The sequence below is a fragment of the Nannospalax galili genome, unplaced genomic scaffold, assembly GCF_000622305.1.
Source record: "Nannospalax galili isolate Female #2095 unplaced genomic scaffold, S.galili_v1.0 scaffold589, whole genome shotgun sequence".
NCBI classification, from domain to species: domain Eukaryota; kingdom Metazoa; phylum Chordata; class Mammalia; order Rodentia; family Spalacidae; genus Nannospalax; species Nannospalax galili.
This window is the reverse complement of record NW_008360324.1, coordinates 4,030,309-4,034,491: the sequence shown is the minus strand read 5'-3', so window position 1 is coordinate 4,034,491 and position 4,183 is coordinate 4,030,309. Positions and strand designations below refer to the sequence as shown.

Here is a 4,183-nt window from a genome sequence, read left to right as displayed (position 1 = left end):
TCTCTAATGTAATAGGAATGGGAGCGAAGTTAGCCAGTCAACCATAGCTCTACCAGAGATTGGGTCCTAATCTTATTTTTGAAGTTGTTTAGTTCAACTCCTGAATTTTACAGAAGAGATACAGTATCAACTTATAATTCATTTGTATGTCTGACATCCATTTCTCCACTCTGAGTACACACACACACACACACACACACACACACACACACAATTTTAAATGTTTTTTAAAAAAGTAAAAAAAACAAAACAAAAAACAAACAAACAAACAAAAAAAACAAAATCAAAAACCAGTAGAGCATAGCATTTTGTGCCTGGAATCCCAGCACTGGGGAAGCTGAGGCAGGAGGATTGCTATCAGTTTGAAGCCAGCCCGGGTTACAATGTGAGACCCTGTTCCATTAAAAAAAAAAAAAAAAAAAAAAAGCAAATGAGGCTGAAGGACTGGAGAGATAGGTCAGCGGCTAAGAGCATTGACTACTCTTGCACAGGACCTAAACTCAGTTCCTAGTACCCACATGGAGGCCAAAAATGATACTTAACTCTGGCTCCAGGGGATCTGAAGTCTTCTTCTAACCTCTGCAGGAATTGCATGCACAAGCTGCACTTACATCCATGTAGGTAGTGCACATATACACATAAAATAAAAAATAACATAAAAATTTAAAAGCAAACAAACCAGAGCTGGAGAGATGGCTCTGTGGTTAAGAGCATCGGCTGTTTTTGCAGAGGACCCAGGTTCGATTCCCAGCACCCACATGGCAGCTAACAACCATCTGTAACTCCAGTTCCAGGGAATCTGATGCTCTCTTCTGACCTCCGTGGGTATTGCATGACAAGGGTGCACTTACATACATGCAGGCAATATACTCAGATACATAAAAAATAATAAAAAATAAAAGCAAGCAAACCATACCTTCTCCCACCCTCACCATATTATAATGTGCACCCTTCAATGTTTCTTGTTGTATTGGGAGTAAAATGAACTATTCTTCCTATGCTTACAGGGTCCTGCCTGACCTGGACCCTGGCTCCCTTTCTGACCACCCACCACGACCCTCTTCCTTGGTCATTTCTTTCTTTCCATGGGGATCTTCTTTTGTTTCCTAAATGTAGTTAAGCTTGTCCTTGCCTTAGGACCTATGCATTTGTTCTTAACGCCTGTCAGTCTGCTCTTCCTAGCCTCCTTTTTTCTCCGTTCTGGAAGTTTCTTTCTTCAATGATCCCTCTTCAGAGAGGCTCTTCCTGTCTGCAAATCAGTTTGTCACGATCTTCTTTTTATCATTATCTTTTCCTGGACTTAGAGTGCACAAGATATGTATCACCCGCGCCTCCCACTGGAGCATGTGCTCGGTCAGCTCTGTGACCTCCTGTCTTGTTCCTGGGTATCCAGTACTAGGATGATGTCTGGTCCAAAGCTGAGGCTAGGCAATCATTTGTTAAATGAATAAGTATCTTCAGACCCTTAGCAACGATGACTTGTGCAAAGAATGCTGAATTCTTACAGTAACTGGCTTTCCACTTCTTGGGGGGAGGTCCAAAAACCTGTGCTAAATATGTCTATGAGGTGCGTGGAAGTCACCCTTAATCCTATCATAGAGAACTCTGAATTTATGAACCTGGGATCCTGTGTACCCTGAGACTGTTCTAGTAAGGCAAGCTCCACGTGATGGACAAGCCCATTCCGTCCACATGAAACTAGGGAGAACTGGGAGAAGGAAGGAGGAGACAGAAGAGCAAGGTAGAGAACAAAGGACAGATAAGACCCGCATTGCTAGGACATGTCCAGAAAGCATTTATTATGTAAGGTAGGATTACAATAGGATTCTAACAGCAGCGACAACCAAATCACCAAGATGACAGTTACTATTCCCCCCCCCCCCGCAATAAAACACTGCAGAAACCGCGAGACCCACGGAGTTACTGGGATGGAGGGACAGGCACGTGGAAAGCGGGCAAAGGGTGGAGTTTAACGTGGGATGAAGGAGTACTTTATAAACAGAACTCGCTGTTCATCAAAGAAAATCTGGAGGAGAGGAGGGAACAAACGCTTATTTTTCTGAAAGAAATGCCGTGGTCTGAATCTGGAGGAGGGATTTAACTAGCTGCGCCCTCGGGATCCTTGCCTTGCCCAGGCAAACCCGCAGAGGCTCCTGCTTTCCTCTAGCCACAATAGATCCAGAAGCATGCAATCATTGGCTTTGATTAAAGAGGTGGGTGGTGTGGGCGGGAGGCGATGCGAGCCGCTATGGTGCGAAGAGGCGGTGCCTAGCCCAGGCAAGAAACCAATCAGCGATGACTCTGGCTTCTTGCAGGCTCCTCAGCAACTCTGCAGCGCTGGAGACAGGATGCTGGCAGCCTGCTCCCGTGCCGCAGGGGCCCAGGCGATGCGCCTCTGGGGCTTTTGCAGACCCCTGGCTCGCACTGCCTAGCGCTTCTGTTGGGACCCTTGCCGGAGTAAATCCAGAACCGTGATTGCCAGTGGCCCTTTGGAGGCATAAGGTCGGGGAAAGAGGCTGAGGGATGCAGGACCAAGGGTGGGAGGCGAGTAGGCGACTTGCTTCTCAAATTTGTCCCAATTAGCACCAAGTTGGCAGACAACCCACAAACCCACGACGAAGCCTTCGGTCTCCCCATAAGTCATATAATATTCTGATCGTTGGAAAACTTCAACTGCGGTGGTAGGTTCCAGAGGGACGGACACTTGGCACCACTCCCTCCCAGTGACACTAGGTGGATGAAACCCAGGGATCCTGAGCTGGGAAGCGCTAAAGAAACTCTGCACCCTTCCGAGTGCAGCTGGTTTGGGGGGAGCAAGGTGGGCCCGGCAGAATCCTCTGGCGGAAGGGGGAAGAGGCGCAGGATGCAGGAAGATTGCTGTGCAACTGCACAAACACAGACCCGGTCCAAGGAGTTCTGCCAGGGACACCACAACCTGCATTGCGTCGGACCTGACCATCCCCAATGTGAAATTCCCAGGGAAGGTCGCGCACAGCTAGGGGCCGTGCGTGGGCGGGGCTGCGGGTCACCGGGGAAGTAGAGTTGGTGGTCGCTTTGGAGGTGAGTGGGTGGGGGAAGAGGTTGTGTTGGCAAGGTTGGGAACTGAATGACAAGCCACCCCCTCTTATTTTCCATCTACCTCCTAGCTCCTACCCTCCCCCGCCCTCCCCAACCCACGCCCGGGTGGGCCAATCGCTGCTCCGCATTCCAGGCGCTTTCTCAGGTTTCTGCTGATCTTGCAGTGCCCAGAAATGGACCGAGAGGACCCGCGGCCGCACGCTCCCTGCCCCACTCCGCGCTCCTGAAGGTTCCCGGAGCGCCGCGGAGCCTCGGAGAGGTCCGCGCTGGGGCGCGGAGAGCCATGTAGAGCCAAGCTTTCTGCCGCTGGTCGCCCTCGGGATCGAATCCAGGGCTCCCGCAGTGTTAGGAGGGGGAGAGAGTGCTGTTTATCGCCATTTGCCTGGGCGATTCAGGAGAGGCTGGCCTTTTTTTGTGGTTGCCTTTCCGCCCCGTATCCTCCGGAACTCCCAGCACTGGAGAGAGAGGACCGCCGCGTCTCCAGGTTGCCGGCAGCGGGTGAGGATGGGGGTAGGGGACGGACCTTTCCTCCGTAGCTGCTCAGTACAAAGATCGTCCCTCTGAGCGAGGAAGGACGCGGACGGCGAGTGGCGCCTCTCGGATGCTGCTGCGGTGGTGGCCTCTGCTCCTTCCCCGGTACCGTAAAGACGACCTGCCGCATTCCGACTCTGGCTCTCGGTGGACTCAGCATTAACCCCTGCGCCAAACCGGCTGGCCAGGTAGGGGGCTCCCCAACTCGGGGCTGCAGAGGTGAGGGTTGCGGGGGGCTGGGAGGGGGAGGCTGAGGATGCTGCGGGGATGCTGCCTGGGACCAGGAGCTCTCCAGTTCCTCTCAGCGCTTGTCCGATCTCCAGTCTAAAGAAGTTGTAAACAGATCGGCTATTGGACATTGGGGAAAGTGAGGTGGAAGAGCCCCAAACTTGGATTTCTGGGTGTTACTGTGTGTCTGTCTCGTGTGTGTGTGTGTGTGTGTGTGTGTGTGTGTGTGTGTGTGTTAACCCCAGTACAAGTCCGCTGTGTTCTAAACAAGCTAGCAGTCTGTGCTCTTCGGTGTCTGTAGGCTCGTGCCATCCGAATGCTTCTGATTTTCTACCCCCCCCCCCCG

The 4,183-nt window shown here is 51.6% G+C and overlaps 1 protein-coding gene across 4 annotated transcripts in view; it reads left to right on the top strand.

The window, feature by feature from the left end:
* Nucleotides 1–1,929: 1,929 nt before the first annotated feature.
* The window catches only part of Kcna1 (potassium voltage-gated channel subfamily A member 1), a 118,551-nt gene continuing 116,297 nt past the window's right edge, over nucleotides 1,930–4,183 (top strand). For 2 of the 4 annotated variants that reach the window (XR_606956.1, XR_606957.1), the window contains exon 1: nucleotides 1,930–3,797. The gene's annotated coding sequence lies outside the window, so the exon portion shown is untranslated. The remainder of the gene's footprint in view (nucleotides 3,798–4,183) is intronic. The other 2 variants (XM_008825448.1, XM_008825449.1) reach the window with 2 other exon arrangements.